The sequence below is a fragment of the Aotus nancymaae genome, unplaced genomic scaffold, assembly GCF_030222135.1.
Source record: "Aotus nancymaae isolate 86718 unplaced genomic scaffold, 86718_ANA_hifiasm-v0.15.2.pri h1tg000092l, whole genome shotgun sequence".
NCBI lineage: Eukaryota > Metazoa > Chordata > Mammalia > Primates > Aotidae > Aotus > Aotus nancymaae.
In genome coordinates, this window is record NW_026988507.1 from 6,245,334 (window position 1) to 6,263,474 (window position 18,141).

The window sequence follows — 18,141 nt, forward strand, 5'->3', positions numbered from 1 at the left end:
AGGCAAAAATTTGACTGCCATCTGCCAATTCATTTTTCTTCTCTCTCAATTTATTCAGAACTCAGAAAAGGAAGAGGGAGAAGGGGGCCCTTACAAAGCCTACAGCACTCTACATGCCAGGCTCTGTGCTGGATGTCCCCATGCATCATTGTGTCACTTTTGTCATAACAACCCCCCGAAATACCATTATTATCATTCCTGTCACTTCATTTTACAAGGTGGAAATTGGGGCTGACACAGATTTTGTAACTTGCTTAAAGTCACCTAGCAGGAGAGCTCTGATCTGAGCCTCTGAGGCTGACTCCAGGGTAATGATCACTGTTCTCTGCAAACAGCCAGATCAACTCCTGGCACTTTCCTTACCTAGAGAGCAGGCCCAGGGCCCAGTCCCAGGAATGCCATCCCTTGAATGTCTTCTGGAGACATGTTCTTCTCTAGACACAATTACATTAACTCTGTAATACCTACTTCTAATACATAAGAAAATGTGTGTGTGTGTGTGTGTGTGTGTGTGTGTGTATGTGTGTGTATGAGAGAGAGAGAGAGAGAGAGAGAGAGAATCTTTTATAAACCCTGAACATTTGGTAGGGGAGGATCCTAAGTCAATGGAAGATCTGAGATAGTCTCCAAGGTTCCCAAGTCCCAATCCAATATTCTGGGCTGATGAATACCAATTCAACCCACAACCTTAGTTAATGAAGACTTGTCATAACTATTTTACAAAAGCAATATACACATGCAAAAAGACTGGCAATAGAATTCAGCCTAGCAAATAGTCACTGTGCCTTGGATTCATAAGCCTTCTAGGCAATTTCAAGTCCTAGAATTCAGCCTAGCAAATAGTCACTGTGCCTTGGATTCATAAGCCTTCTAGGCAATTTCAAGTCCCTTGTTATCTTTGTTGAACACTCTGAAATCTGTCCCCCGGGGCTGTAGCTTGGATCGCCTAGGAATGGTGACTATCGTTAAGAGTCTTGTTTCTCTTTTCGTATTTTTCAATATGAGGCTCATCACCTGCTATATAGCAGCAGAAACCTAAGTGTGTGATTCTCACACCAAAGAGAGCAGAGCAAGTAGTGAAGAACAAAAACGAACTTTTACGCGTTTTCATGATATTCAATGTATAAGAATGCCAGAATAGGTTGGTTTTCAACTCAACTTCACACAACACTTTTGGAAATGTCCAAAGACCACCACAACAAGAAAAATTCACAAAAATCATCTCAAGGCCCAGTGAGTCATGAAAAAGAAATAGTTCCTATATCCCCATCAGAACTAGAAAAAAAGTATTATTTAAGAAGCTGTTATTACAAGTTGCTGTTGTTTCTTTTGTCAATGAAGAATTCTGATATGGCTGCTACCACCACCTTCCCTCCCACCATGAACACACACAATTAAGGCAGTAGGATTTACAAATACTACTGAAATACCGCTATTATCATTCCTATCACTTCATTTTACAGAGAGGAAATTGAGGCTCACAAAGACTTCGTAACTGACCCAAAGTCACCTGGCATTAGAGCTGTGAACTGGGCCTATGAGGCTAATTCCAGGGCCTGATCACCATTTCCTGCAGACAGCCATATCAACTCCAATACATAAAATCTTGATTCTTTTTTTAAATATATGCATTTTGGAGGGCTAGCACATATTTATTTTTTTGTTGTTTTTAACTTCAGAATCTTGATTCATGGGCTATGTAATGTCCACATGCTCAAGTTAAATTAGAACATTCAAAAAATTTCTGAGACAGCTGTTTCTCTCCAGCATTTATATTATTTCGGGAAAGAGGACTACAGCATTGAGCAATAATCCTGCACTAGTACATGATCTTATTTAATTCCCACAGTCATGCCATGAATGCTACTATCACTCCCACATTACAGGGAAGAAAACAAAGGCTCAGAGCAGTTGCTGCCTGTTTAATTTACATAAGCAGTAAGTGGAGACATCAGGATTTGAATCCAGACTAACACTGTTTAAGACTGGGATAGAGAGCAAGATGACATGCAGAGGTCCTCCCAGGTGGAGATGCAGAGCTGGCACAACCATGGCTCACCGCAGCCTCCACCTCCTGGGCTCAAGCAATCCTCCCACCTCGGCCTCCCCAGTAGCTTGGACCACAGGCATGTGCCACCATGCCTGGTTCCACTTTTGTATTTTCTGTACAGACAGGGTTTTAACCATGTACCTTAGATTGGTCTTGAACTTCTGGGCTCAAGTGATCTGCCCACCTAAGGCTCCCAAAGTGCTGGGATTATGTGTTTGAGCCACCATACTTGGCCTCCTCTTTTCAATTATTACTTTTGTCTTACAATCATAATACAGAGTTATTTAAAAATCAAAACAACACAGAGGTAAAATGAGCATATATTAACAAAAAATTAAACAATATTCTCTCCTCTGCCCAAATCCCTCTCCTCGGAGATATGACTGCTCACAAATTTGGTGGAATTACTTTCAGATCTTCTTCTAAACACTGACAAATGTATATATGTGCATAAACTTTTATTAAAATGTTCACAGTCTAGTTATCAAATAATTTCAATAGAGTGCAAGTTCTATGACATAGCTAAGTCTAGGACAGAGTAGTTGCCCACAGGAAGGACTGGACAACTTTGCACTGGGGGAATGAGAACAAAGAGGAAGATTTTACAGAGGACATGCCCAAGTCTAAGGGCCCTTAATCTTTCTAATCTTTCTAACCTAGCCCTTACTCTTTCTAATATACCACAAAGCTGGAAGTGTTTCTTACAGTAAGGTATTTCCCATCATGCCTACAGCTTATTTATTTCCACTAACAGCTTCAAGTAGGAGAACAAAACAGGACCCCGTTATTGGTCATTTAAGCTGGCTGGAATTTATTCTTGCCTCATAATCCATAAGTTGATGTGATATTTTCTAGAGGGTCCCAAATTTCAAACCCTTGCATAATAATTTGGATAAAACCTCTGCTTAGCCTCACTTCATGACTTCGTACACAGGCTGCGAATGTTTGCCTAGTCATCTCAGCCCTGCTTTTTAGTTCCTTAGATACCCTGATATCATCCAGAAAACCGAAACTGTTTTCACCTCTGCAGTGCATATAAAACATCTTTACAATCAGTATAATCATTTGGTGAATCTACTGTTAATTTAAATCCAGGCTTGAGGCTGTTCAAATGGACTATGTTACACAGGGCACATAGTCTGCAAAACCTTTCCATTTTAAAACATTCATTTCTGTAACCACAGATGAGAATGAGTTTTTATCTTATCTCTTAGCTCATTACAGCGAAATCATCTGTGTATGTGTTTGTCTCCCTCTCTTGATCATAAGCTCCTCAGAGAAGGGGCTGTTTACTGCCAGGGCATGGCACAGTACTGGGCTCGTATTGGGTGATCAATAGGCATCTACTGGATGAGCTGAGTGGTACATTCACAAAGAGAAGCTCCCTCATTGTTTAGGTGAGATGAGAAGAAGGTGGAGCAACCTGACATTCAACTTCCACTAAGGGAAACAAAGCGAAGAGGAGTAGTGGAGTCCAAAGGCTGCACTGATGACTTGGCCAGTAACAATACTAACGCACTCCCACCCACCACCTCTCACTTCAGCACAAGGTGATAAATTACTATTTCTAAGGCTAACATTTATTGAGCACATACTATATACCAGACACTATGTTGATGAGTTTTACAAGCATCTCTTAAATTTCACAGAAACCCGATGAAGACCATATTATTTTCCCCATTTTACAAATGTTGAAACTGAGATTTAGAGTTTAGTAACTTGTAAAGAATAACAAAATTAATTTATTCCAGAGCCACAATTTAAATCCAAGCCACCTCGCTTCAATATTCCATTCAATGCCTTCCCCACACAAGGACATAAATCCCAAAATCCTACCCTTTACATTAGTTAGAAAGTTTCTGATAATAAAGTCATCTTATATAAAAAAAATTCACAGTCCTTCTATTTTGTGCAAAGGCACAGAGAAAACCGTCTGGGACTGATTTACAGACATATCGGTAGTTCTGTGTGGCTGGAACACCAGGTGCTTGGAGTTATGTGTGACAGTTAAGGATAATTTGGAGCCAATCCAACAAATATTATTCAAAAGTGTTGGTCTGTATTTTACTGAGTAGAGAATAGAGAATTATCACAGGTTTCAGAGCAGAAGAGTGATACAATCAGTGATGATGTACAGATTTGTTAATTTTATGATAACATTCATTCATTCATTTGTTCAATATTTACCAATTGCCTATTTTTTGCCAGGCATTGGCCTATGTGCTAGGGTAACTAACAGACAAAGCCCTGATGCCATGCATCTGATAGTTTCTTTGGGGGAAACAGATATTAAACAGATAAAAATTAAACACAGAATTTAAGAAATTTCACAAAGAAAATTAAAGCAAGGAAAAGTTAACCGGGAGTGTCAGGTGTGAGGGAAGTTGAAGACCTCATCATAAGGTGACATTAGAAGACAGGCAGGAAAGAAGGGAGAGAAGCCACCAGCTATCTGGGGAAAGAGTGGTCCAGACAGAGGGAATAGAAGTTGCAAAGGCCACTGTCAGGTGCATGCTTAGAGCAAATCAGGGATCTGCACAGAGGGTAATATGACTGGATGGGTAGCATGACAGGTGCGGGGGAGTATGAAAGAGATGAGGTACACAAGGTAGCATCCGGTCATGAGCAGGCCTTGAAGCTCTTCTATGTGGGCTTTCACCTTGAGTGAGATAGGAAGCAGAGGAGGAACATAATTGACTTGTATGTCAGAAGGGCCAGTCTGTTTCCTGGTTGAAAATATTTTGTAAGAAAGGAGGGCCAGGAACAGAAGCAGGGAAGCTACTGAGGAAGCTGTTGCCAAAGAGATGCAACTTGGACCAAGCAGAGAGAAATTAAGGCAGGCAGTTTAAACAGCTCTACTTCTGGATACACTGAAAGAGAACTAATAAGATTTACTGATGCAACCCAGAATTCTGTCAACCCCCTGAGGCTCTCAGCTCAGAAGACTGTTGGTCCTCGGATAGTCCCACTTTGCTGTTCTCTCTGGGTGTCTGCTTCTTAATGACTTCAGTGCCACCCATGGGGGTCTCTACGGCTGAGCTGGACTCGGAAGAAAGAAAGAGAGAAAGAAAAAGAAAAGAATGAAGGAGAGGAAGAAAAAGGAAGAGAAAGAGAGAGAGAGAACGGGAGTACCGCTCCATTGCCCAGGCTAGAATGCAGTCCAAAAATGGGAATCGAAAATCTCTCCCATGCCAATAACCGTGCTCAACAACGGAGACAGGAAGAAACAAGGGAAGAAAATAACAAACAAGCAGCCAACCAACACCCCATCCAAACCTATGAAATGCCATGCAACTACCGATGAGCGGTCCACCTCCAACCATGTAGTCACCTCCAGAACAGGTGCCCTTTCACTTTTTATTTTGAAGAGTGATCTGAGTTGTTTAGAGAGGAGAGGGAAAGGGAAATGAGGAAACTGAAGTCTTGCGAATGCAAGGGTGTTTGTTTATTTGGCACTACACTGAACTGGGAGAAGTGTGCTGGAGTTCACTACTTTAAGGCTTTGCAGTTTTACCGTATCTAAGCACTGTGTACTGAACATTATTGTGTCAGGGCTAAAACAAAAAATCTCAAAGTCCTTATTCTAGTGATACTTTATGCATGTATGTGTGTACTTGTACATGTATGTACAACTGACCCTTGAATAACACGCGTTGAACTATGCAGGCAATTTACACGCGTAGTTTCTTCTGCCTTTGCCATCCTCAAGAGCAAGACCAACCCCTCCTCTTCCTCCTCCTTTTACTCAACGTGAAGATGAAAGGATGAAGACATTTATGATCTACTTCCACTTAAGAAATAGGATATTTTCTCTTCCCTATGATTTTCATAATTAACATTTTATTTTCTCTAATTCACTTTATTGTAAGAATACAGTGTATGATACATACAACATGAAATATGTATTAATTCACTGTTTATGTTATCTGTAAGGCTTCTGGTTAACAGTACACTATTAGTCATTAAGTTTTTGGGGAGTCAAAAGTTATATATGGATTTTTGACTGTGTAGGGAGTGGGGACTGGCACCCCTAACTCCCACCTTGTTCAAAGGTAAACTGTATATGTATATACACATATGTGCATATGAAAATTCATATATGCACACACGTACAGTGAGTACTATATATTCATTAAGACATGTAGATACATATGCATTTAAAATATGAATTTTTTTCTAGAAGTCACTTTTTTCTAGAAGCTGTTATAAACATGCATGTGCAAGTATCCAGAAAGTATCTTTTGTCAGATGTGAGGGAAGTTGACAAACAAAATTGTTCTGTTTATGGCAGAACAAGTCTCAATCGTGAAGATATGGAACCAGCCCAAATGCCCATCAATCAATGAGTAGACAGGGAACACGTGGTATGTGTGTACCGTGGAATACTGCTTAGCCACGGGATGGAATGAAGTGATGGCATTTGCAGCAACCTGGATGGAACTGGAAACCAATATTTGGTTTTCCGTTCCTGAGTTACTTCACTGAAGTAACTGAGTTACTTGGTGAGGTAACTCAGGAACGGAAAACCAAATATCATATGTTCTCACTCATAAGTGGGAGCTAGGCTATGAGGATGCAAAGGCATAAGAATGACGCTGTGGACTTTGGGGACTCGGGGGAGAGGGTGGGAGGAGGGTGAGGGATGCAAGACTACACATTGGGCACACTGTACACTGCCTGGGTGATAAGTGCATCAAATCTCAGAAATCGCCACTGAAGAACTTACTCATGCAACCAAATACGACCTGTTCTCCAAAAACCGATTAAAATTAAAAAATTAATAGAATATAGATATTTTTCTTAAGACACGTGTTTTTAAGGCAGAAGCATGCTTTAGCACTTTCTTACCCCTCCACCCCACCCAGAAGCACAAGCATTCATGCTGTCATCAGGCATTTGCCTGATGTACCATGGTGTCCTTGTCAACCTTTCTGAGACTGTATCTTCAATAAAGGGACTCTATATCTTCAAAAAAAAAAAAAAAAAAAGATTTACTGATGCATTGGATGTAGACGTGACCTAGGCAAAATGCAGAACGGAACTGCCATATCCTGAGATGGAAAATGCATTTCCTGAGATGAAGAGGGTTGCAGTAGATGTAGACAACACACTTGTAATTAACACTTTTTAGTGCTTTTAAGGGTTTGGGCTCTCGGAAAGCACTTTCCAAGTATTCTCTCAATTATTTCTGAAACCAGCCATTAGGATTTACCAGTGAAGAAACAGAAATCCAGAGGTTAATGATCTGCCCAGGGTCATACAGCTACCAACTGACAAAAACAGGCACAACTACCTCTATACAACCCCAAAGTTATTGCTCTTAGTTACCTTTGTGTGGAGCATAAAATACAGAATAAAATGTCAATGGGAAGGAAGTAAGAGTAAATACTAAGTGATGACTTGCACCTAGTAGGCCCTCAATAAATATTTGCTGATGGATGAATAAATGAATAAACAGATGTATGGATAATAGATAACAGACTGGCCTTGGGTGAGGAAAAAAAAAAAACCCCAGAGGACTCCATGCCAGAGAGAGTAGAGTCTGGATAATGGACATCCAAATCTGCAAAAGGAGAAACGGCAGAAAGGTAGAAAAACCAGATATATGGAATGTCGTCAAAGAGCTACAAATTTTCAAAAGCAATCTCAGGTGGCAAAACATCCTTTCTGTTTTGTCTATTGGTGGTATGGGATGTGAGGGTAGAGAGAGGCAGAGCCCACGAGGTGTATGAGAAGTCTTTTTTTTTTTTTTTTTTGAGACAGTCTTGCTCAATAGCCAGACTACAGTGCAGTGGTGTGATCTCGGCTCACTGCAACCTCCGCCTCCCAGGTTCAAGTGATTGCCCTACCTCTGCCTCCCAAGTAGCTGGGACTACAGAAATGTGCCACCATGCCTGGCTAATTTTTTTTACATTTTAGTAGAGACAGGGTTTTATCATGTTGGCCAAGATAGTCTCGATCTCCTGACCTCATGGTTCTCCTGCCTCAGTCTCCCAAAGTGCTGGGATTACAGGCGGGAGCCACCAAGCCCAGCCGAGAAGCCTTATACTTACTTTCCAAGCAGCCTGGTCCCAAACACACACATATGTATACATACACACAGACCAGTCCTGAGGTAATGATAGGTCTTAATATATTATCTTAAATTGTTAGATAAAAAGGTAAGAAAAGATTATGTATAGCATTTTACATGATGCAAGTGCTTAATACAGGTTAAAAAAACAAATAGCAATAATAACAGAAATAAAGTTAGAACTCCTTACTTTTAGTCTAATACAAAAGACCACAGGGGCTTTTAAATAAAAAGCAACCTTTTAAGTCAATCAATAAAACCACCATAAGTGGTTCTGATAGATTCCAGGATAATATTTGTGGTACCTTAGCTAATTCAGAGGATTACATCAATAAATTACTTCCTAGACTTTCTCTTCACATTGTTTCAATCTTTAAGTGATTTGTTTTCCCTTGTTCCTATCCTGCAGGCCTAGGGCAAACAAATTTCTTAATCAATGCAAGTTTTTAAGACAGAGACTCAAAAGCAAAGTAGGTCTAGGGGTCCTCTTAACAGAGACAATTTTCCATTGAAATGGCAAAATATTTATAAGCCTTAGCACATTATAAAGTTAAAAAATAATCACCACTATATTCTTTAAAAACGTTTAGACCTCCTTTTTCAGTGATTTGTTTGTAAAAAAGAAATGCCGGCCAGGTGTGGTGGCTCACGCCTGTAATTCCAGAACTTTGGGAGGCCAAGGTGGGCGGATCACGAGGTGAGTCCAGCCTGACCAACATGGTGAAACCCTGTCTCTACTAAAAATACAAAAATTAGCCGGATGCGGTAGTGCACTACACGCCTGTAATCCCAGCTACACAGGAGGCTGAGGCAGAATCACTTGAACCCGGAAGGCAGAGGTTGGAGTGAGCCAAGGTCGCACCACTGTATTCCAGTCTGGGCGACAAAGCAAGACTCCGTCTCAAAAAGGAATTGCCATGATCATACTCTGAACACAATGCCAAAGAAGATAACATTTAATAAATTAAATGAAATTCATTCATGTATGAAGTTTTTTTTTTAAAGATATCTTCAAGAAGCATGGATAAAACTGTCAAGAACCTGTTTCTCATCACAAGGATCAGATGGAGGGTGGGATTGGAGGGGTAAATACCTGGGTCAAAATGTCAAAATCCACAACTACTTTTAAACTACAAAGACTGGGAGGATAAAAGAAAGTATATCCATGGTCAAATGTCAATACTTTACAACAAAAATGGGGTTTACAGGGATTCAACTACTTTTATATTCAATAAATTGGAAGACGTTGTTTCCGACCCAAAACAAAATCCTGAAAGCTTCCTAGAAGTCCTTCCTCGGATTTCAGACAATATATCATTTATAATTTGGTGGACAATACATATAGCCTTATATTCAACATACTTTTACTCATTTTTTTCCTTTTGGGTTCTTGACAAACATGTGATGTTTACTCTCTCTCTCTCTCACGTACGCGCACACACACACACACGCACACACCATTGTTCCACAGAGGGTAGAACACACTTGTGGGCCTGTGGCATTTTCAAAAATAGGATTAAAAAAATAGTTTTATTTAGTCACGATGAAGTTAGCAAACACTCAAACACCCAAGTCTTTTTCCCCCCGCAAGAACACCACCAATGAACTGCAACCTGTTAATTTAATTAAGAAAAATAGGGCTTATACTCAGTTCCTAGGCTAGGAATCACTGAAGCGAGGAAAGTTCAAGGTCTGCTCTCCCGCTGTATCTCTGCACCCCCGAGCCGGAGCCGAGAGTTTGAGGGCTCCCACCAAGAGCCTTTCGCCCAGGAGTCTCCTCTGCCCTTAGCCAGAGGGCTGGCGCGTCCGCCTCCCTCCCTGACACTTCACCCTGCCTCTTTGGCTGCCATCCCCAGGAAGGCAGGAGCACAAGCGCCCGGGAATTCGGGGGCCGGGCCGGGGCTTCGCGGCTGCTTCCGCACTCGCGGGCAGGGACAAGGAGGCAGCCGGGCTGCGGGCGGCCGGGCCGGGAGGGCTCCGCTGCGGCCGGACCGAGCGGCGGGGGAGGCGCGCCCAACGCCCTGGCCCTTGTACTCACCCGAAGGGTCGCGCGGGGCGTGGGGCGACTGAACACCGGAGTCGCGGTCGAGCACAGCCCTTGGCGCGCCGGCGGCCTCGCTGGGAAGCACGGCGAGACGGGCCGGCGGCGTCGCTGCCGCTGCTGCTGTCACGGAGCTATAAATACCGGCTCGGCCCACACCCGCCGCCGCCTACGCCGGGCGCCCTCCGCGCGGGTGCTTCGCCGCGCCGCGCTCCAGCCGCAAAGTCCGCGGCCGCGGGCCGGGCAACGCGGGCGCAAAGGTACCGGCGCCGCGCAGGTGACCGCGATCATGCCAGCTGTGTGCAACCCCTGCAGCTGGAGGCATGGCCTCTCCCCGCCCCCGCCCTCTCGCTGTCTCCCCTTCCGCCAGCACCACGGGCTGACTCCAGCCGCCGGGCAGCGTGCGCCACGGGCCGAGCCTGCCCGGGCCGGGCCCGCCTCTGCAGAGCGGCAGCTGCAGGCGGGGGACGACTCAGGAACCTGGTGGGGGTTGGGGGGCGGCTGACAGAAAATCCACCATCCTGCAGGGAACCAGTGAGGGTCCCACTGGAATGTCCTCGAAGAGCTACAAACTTTCGAAACCAATCTCAGGTCGCAAAACAGCATTTCTGTTTTTGTCTATTGGTGGTGTGGGGATATGCGGGTGGGGAGAGGCAGAGCCCACGGGGAGTATGAGGAGTCTTATACTTACTTTCCAACCTGCCCAGTCTCACACACATACACATATGCACACACACACACACACACAGATGCACAAATACACTCATGCATTCATATGTATACACACATATAAGCACAGGTACATGCATGCACACATATATACATCAGCGCACACACTCATGCACAATTTTTAAACTTTTTGCAACATGAGGTTCTCAGGAGTCTGTCATTCTATGGTGCCTAAATGATACCGCTGCAGCATAGGGCAGGAAGACCCCTTGACCACATTTGACCAATTCCTCTGTTCCTGAATGTAACATCCTTTCCATCAAATATGTGTCGCCACACCTAAGAGCAACTGCTACTTCAGTTTACTAGTTGCTTATAGTGTGTTAACAGCTGCTCTCCAGCATGCTTATATTTCGTGGTAATGGAAGTTATCACTAGTGTGTATAATCAAATGGAAAAAGGATAATTTCTATATGCCTATAGTAGCAAACTTAACGAAGGAAGAGCTAGGCCCTCTCCTGGACTGGTAGCCTGATTCAGGAATGAGTTGGATGGTAAGAGGGAGAGCTGAGATGTCAGCAGATTTTGAAATGGGATAGAGAGAGCCATGCCCAAGTGCCACAGGGCAGCTAATCTGCACGGGGATAATTGGGAATTCACTGCCATACTTCCCATTAATTTGACATTTTTCTAGCTTCCAAGAATGACCATATATAATATATATATACATATATATACATACACATATATATGTGTGTGTATGGAGAGAGAGAGACAGAGACAGAGTAGTCACAGTTTGTGATCATTTTACAGAACTCTTAACTAGTAAGGTTCCTTTTGTAATGCTTTAACAAGTTTTCCCAGAAAGAGTTGTTGCCTATGTTAGCACTTTGTACATTTTACTTTTACACTTTTGTTGTACTTTTTTGCAACTTCTTTTTTCCCCCACTACACTATGAACTCATGAATTCTTCGAGGGCAGAGACTAATCTTACTCATCATTGTATCCTTAGTATCTAACATAGTAAGTTACAGTAATGGCTCATAAATAGTTGATTAATTCTATATATTAGTCATTATATTCCACTGTGCTTTTATAACTGTAATTAGTATTATTCGCTAAAGAATAACTGTTTAACATGGGTTCCATATGCTGTATTTTCCTTGGCTCTCCATTTAAAGCAAGGACTCTTCAATCAGTTAAAACTGAAAATTAGTAAAGCGTCACAAATTATATAGAATACTGAGGTCTGTAATTTATTTCTTTTATTATTAGTATTTTCTTTGAGACAGAGTCTCATTCTGTCCCCCAGGCTGGAGTGCAGTGGCACATTTATAGCTTACTGCAGCCTTGACCTGCTGTGCTCAAGTGATCCTCCCACCTCAGCCTCCAGAGTAGCTAGGACGACAGGCACACACCACACCTGGCTAATTTTTGTATTTTTTGTAGAGACAGGGTTTTGCCACATTGTCCAGGCTGGTCTCAAACTCCTGAGCTCAAGTGATCTGCCCACCTCATCCTCTTAAGTGCTGGGGTTACAGGTGTGAGCCACCGTGCCCAGCCTTTTTTTTTTTTTTTTCCAAGAGACAGAGTCTTGCTCTGTCACCCAGGCTGGCGTGCAGTGGTGCAATCATAGCTCGTTGTAACTTCAAACTCCTGGGCTCAAGCAATCCTCCTGACTCAGCCTCCCAAGTAGCTGAGACCACAGGGGCACACCACCACACCTGGCTAATTTTTAGAATTGTGTAGAGACAGGGTTTATGTTGCCCACCTGATCATGAACTCCTGGCCTCAAACCATCCTTCAGCCTCTGCCTCCCACAGTGCTGAGATTTCAGGTGTGAGTCACAGCACCCAGTTGAGGTCTGTAATTTATAACCCCCTGTTGCCCCCAGACAAAACAAAATAAAGGAAAAGAGGAAGCCCTTTTCCTTTCATTGAGAGAGAGACTGAAAAATACATTGTATATCAGGGGATAGTGGGGTAAAAATCATTCAGCAGCTTGTCTTTTGTCTACTTAAGAAATAGAACTCAATCCACTCCATAATCAATTGAACTACATGGGTGTCTACTAAAATGAACTTCAGTTCATCAGAATCAAAATGCCTGGCATCACTTACATGGAACTTATTAGCCTACCTTTAGATCTCTCTTCATATAATAATAATTTTAAGAATAAGCTCTACCAATGCTTACTATTTACTGTTGAGAGGTCATGGGGCTTAGAGAATCTAGTTCTCCAGGACCACTTCAAGGCAAAATACTGAAATGGGCAAGGATTTTTTTCAGTACCAGTGTTCCCTTTTTACAACTGACTAAGAAACATGTGCCCTTTGCCTTGGCAGTCAGCCATGATCTCCAGCTCAGCCCTCTTTCAGAACCAGGCAGAGGAATAGCCTCTTCACCTGGTCGCAATAACAATGAGTGATAAAAGCTCAAGTTAGCCGGGCACAGTGGCTCACACCTGTAATCCCAGAACTTTGAGAGACCAAGGCAGGTGGATCACCTAAGGTCAGGAGTTTGACGCCAGCCTGGCCAACGTGGTGAAACCCCATCTTTACTAAAGATACAAAAATTAGCCAGGTGTGGTGGCAGGCACCTGTAATCCTAGCTACTTGGGTGGCTGAAGCACGAGAATTGCTTGAGCCCAGGAGGCACAGGTTGCAGTGAGCCGAGATCTCACCACTGTACTCCAGCCTGGGCTACAGAGTGAAGTTTTGTCTCAAAAAAAAAAAAAAAAAGCTCAACTTATTGAGGGCTTATTGTATACTAAGCTCATTACATGTATTAAAGACCTGTGAGATAGCTGCTAAACACAGTATCCCCCTCCACATTTGCCTTTGAGGAGAGAGGCATACTGAGATTGAGTAGTTCATTTGAAATCTCACAAGTAGCCATAGTGGTCGAGTAAGGCTCAGAAGCCAGGCAGTGTGGCTTGTGAGCTCACGTTTTAACCTCTCATCTCATATAATATTTCCTCCCCATATAAGAGGAAAGATATATGGGTTTTATAGTTAGGAGACCTGGCATAATTGATATTGGCATAAATTCTGGCTCCACTGCTTACTAGATATAAACTTATACAAATTGCTACTAAAAAATTACAATAGGAATCTCCAGATCTTCCTTCTTCACCATTGAAGTGGTGAGATGTTAGATCTGGACCTGGACTTAGGAGCTCAAAGCAGGTCACTGAAATCTGTTCACAGACAGATCCCACTCAGGATTTCAACTACTGTTTTCTTCATTCTTCAGTCTCCTTCCATCCCAATCACTACCACGTAGGCGTATTAGGGGTTTTAAATGACCCAATGTCTGTAAGACACCTGTAGTGTCTCCTCTGTAATAGGTACTCAGTAAAGGCCATTCTTCCTTCCCATCAAACCTCACTATTCTATGAAAACTTTCCTCTAGGTCAAAATCTATTGGCCCACTAGCCAGGTGATGATTGCTTACTCACACGGCATTAACCACTTCTTCAGTGTTGGCTGGCAGTGATTTTCAAAAGGTATAGATAGATTTCCAAAAAGAAACCAAGATAGTAGGGCATAAATCTCCCATTCTCTCATCCATATTTTAGCCCATACAACTCCATTTCTTTTATATACTGGAATTTAGCCAATTGGCCATAGTTCCAGAGTGTCAGGGTAACAATAGAAATTGTTTTTGAAAACTCTCAAATCACACTCATCAATCATCTGCTAACTCCACCTCTACATCTGAAATCAACCCTGTGGATAGGCTTAAAATGTATGTTGTTTACATATCATTCCTTTGTAAAATCTGATCCAAGAGTTAAAAAATCAGAAGTAACCACGTGGGACATGATGTTTTTCTGTTCACTTCACATGTCTTAGTACCTCAATAATACAGTTTACTCTTTATTTTAAAAAGAAAAGAAAAAGACAAGATCAGTGCTCAATGTACATTTCAAAAACCGGTGAGAGCTTTCATTATGACCCAATTTATCCTCTCTAAATGACATTTTGAAAGCCAGGGGAAAGTATAGGTGTAATCATCAGTAACCTCTACCAAGTCAATCGGGAAATGCTTTTGTCATTGATTAGACGGACTCTAAGGAAAACTATTTTTAACTTCCAATAGGTCAATCAGAATGATACTAATTGCATGCTCTGAATATAAACAGCATAATTTCCTTATTGCCAAAGAGGCAAGAAGAGAAGTTTGCCAACCAAACATAGACAAATTATGATCCATAATTTTCTTTGGTATTTAAAGGGTTATGACTCTACTACCAGGATTTTCTTCAACAATCCTAATTTCAACTGTTCATTCCCATTGAATCCAATGCATGCTGATATGTTTTAAGCCCCATATCCTGAATTTTGCTTGTAAAAAGATGACCATCACATGTCTACTGCATGGAATACAAGAACCTGTGCTCTGAAATCCTTATGATGCCAACTGGTAGCAATATGATATCAAGCAAATTAATTAACCTCTCTGTACTTTAGAAGTAGCAGCTTTGCATGTTCTTAGAGGGATTAAAAAATGAATGTTACACTTTTAGCATTTGGTCTTGTACGTATTAAATTTTCCATAAATGTTGGTGCTGTTTATTATCATTATTATTCATTTCACCCCTGCCCTGCTTATATTCTGTGTGTCCCATAGAGTTTCTTTTACTGAAGAACTGGTTCACCTAGTCATCACTTAACCCTATAAATGGCTGGGCAAAGGTACCCTCCTCAACATTTTTCAAAGCAAAGGAGTCATGCAAACAGATGGTGGGCTAGTGGTTACACCAGAAATACAGTTGTTACCTGCCTGGTGGGATGGTCAGCATCACCCCTGACTCATACACAGGGCTATCCAGAATCTGTATAAATGCAGCAGTTTCTTCAAAGGGCCATTCCTCTTACCTTGACAGAGAAGGGCAATTGTGCTGCCCTGGCCCCTACAGTCCCTTTTACTGCCTCTTGCTTTCTCCTCTGCCCTATGCTCACTCCCACATACACAGAGGCTCCCACTTCCAGTATGCAGTGCTTAGATAACCTCATAAACAGGAATGTGACTGCTGGTTTTAAATGGCAAATTTGCCTTGCGGCAGTTTTGAGCTGACATTCCCTTTCTCCCTGGTTCTAAAACAAATGATCTTTTTCTTTCTTCAAAACTGTATTTTTTCTTCAAAACAAGCGTCAGACAAGTTTGATAGACCTAGCCCAAGGTAGGAGGGAGGCTTAATCTGGGGGAACACAATAATATACTTGCTTTTGAGAGCTCTTGACTTCATGTAAAGTACCAAATACACCCAATCAATAAGCATCTCCAAGCAACTAGTCTATCAGGGCACTTCAGAATGTTGAGGTTTCTAATATAAATACAGTGTGTCTATTTCCTTAGGGAAGTCATGATCTAAATGAGTAGACATCTAAATGAGATGGCTTATAATCACCATAAATAGTAATACAAGGTGACAGATGATCAGGGCTAAATGCATTGTACTGACCGTAAAGGCTACAGAAATTTGAAATGGGAAAATAAAACTATCCCTAGGAATTGCTGTAGAAAGCCAGATAGAAGAAGTTTGAAGCAAACATCGAAAGATAAGGAGAATTTAGATACACAGAAAAGGGGGAAGAAAAACAGTGATGAGAGCTGGGCATAGTGGCATGCCCTTGTAGTCCTGGCTACTTAGGAGGCTGAGGCAGGAGGAAGGCTTGAGCTCAGAAGTTCAAGACCAACCTGGACAACAAAATAGCCAAACCCTGTGTCTTTTAAAAACAAAAACAAAAAAACCCAATGCCCAAAGCTCTAATTACCTAAAGGCTCTCAATGAAGAAGTACTGAAGCTGGGGAGAAAGACAGCAAAAAGGGTAAGAAAGAAAGGAGAGAAAGATGAACGAAAGAGCCAGAGGGAGCCAGAATGTTGTGGTCCATTCATGAGAGCAGGGACTCATGGGGGATAGTGAAATATATCATTTGTAGTAGTAGGACAAACCAGATCGTTGAGAATGGACTTCTCAGGTCCAGCCATTTTATCAGTAAGGGGATGAGGGCAGGGACTCAGGACAGAGGAAGATGAAATGAAAGTAAAAAGAAATAATTGGCACCAGGAATTTTAAATAATAAGAAACGAAAATTATTTATTTGTTTCATGACAAGGGTTATGAATACCAGGTGCCATAAAATGAAAAACAGTAAGAGTCACCCTCTCCCATGGATTCGAAGTGCTGGTCTCTCTGCCTCTCTCAAAGGGTAAGGGGAGCAACTACCCGCTCCAATATTTCATATGAAGGAATAAGGGAGAAGCCTGGAATGCCTTCTTCCAATGAGCTACCTGAGACATGACTGAGGCCCCTCCTCCATCATAGCTGCGGAGCCCTGAGGCCTGGCTGGACCATTCTTCTGATTTTTAGGATGCCGTTAAAGAGCTGACTCTCACAGAGCACATAATCTGCTCACAGTGAGCACTCATATGCAGTCGGTATTATAATAATACTTCAAAATATTGTAGACTAAGGTACAATTCACATATCCTCCTTCCCTCAAGTTAGCATATATCTCCTATCCTCACTGTATTCATTTTCCAGGCTGCCCTAACAAATTACCACAAATGTGGTTAAAAAGAACAGAAATTTATTTTTTCACAGTACTAGGGACTACAAGTGTAAAATTACCTGTGGCAGCAGATCACCCTCCGAAAGTTCTAGAAGAGAATCCTTCTTTACCTGTGGCAGCAGATCACCCTCCGAAGGTTCTAGAAGAGAATCCTCCTTTACCTGTGGCAGCAGATCACCCTCCGAAGGTTCTAGAAGAGAATCCTCCTTTACCTGTGGCAGCAGATCACCCTCCGAAGGTTCTAGAAGAGAATCCTCCTTTACCTGTGGCAGCAGATCACCCTCCGAAGGTTCTAGAAGAGAATCCTCCTTTACCTGTGGCAGCAGATCACCCTCCGAAGGTTCTAGAAGAGAATCCTCCTTTACCTGTGGCAGCAGATCACCCTCCGAAGGTTCTAGAAGAGAATCCTCCTTTACCTGTGGCAGCAGATCACCCTCCGAAGGTTCTAGAAGAGAATCCTCCTTTACCTGTGGCAGCAGATCACCCTCCGAAGGTTCTAGAAGAGAATCCTCCTTTACCTGTGGCAGCAGATCACCCTCCGAAGGTTCTAGAAGAGAATCCTCCTTTACCTGTGGCAGCAGATCACCCTCCGAAGGTTCTAGAAGAGAATCCTCCTTTACCTGTGGCAGCAGATCACCCTCCGAAGGTTCTAGAAGAGAATCCTTCTTTTTCTTTCACAGTTTACGGTGGTTCCCGGTGTTGCTTGACTTGCAGAGGCATCACTCC

General features: G+C 42.5%; 1 protein-coding gene across 3 annotated transcripts in view; it reads right to left on the reverse strand.

Annotated features, from left to right (window-relative positions):
• Positions 1-10,277, reverse strand: part of TMEM117 (transmembrane protein 117) — a 542,479-nt gene extending 532,202 nt beyond the window's left edge. For 2 of the 3 annotated variants that reach the window (XM_012459074.2, XM_064369843.1), the window contains exon 1: positions 10,162-10,277. The gene's annotated coding sequence lies outside the window, so the exon portion shown is untranslated. Of the gene's footprint in view, positions 1-5,348; positions 5,385-10,161 lie in introns of those variants that run through there. The other variant, XM_012459073.2, reaches the window with a different exon arrangement.
• Positions 10,278-18,141: the final 7,864 nt, after the last annotated feature.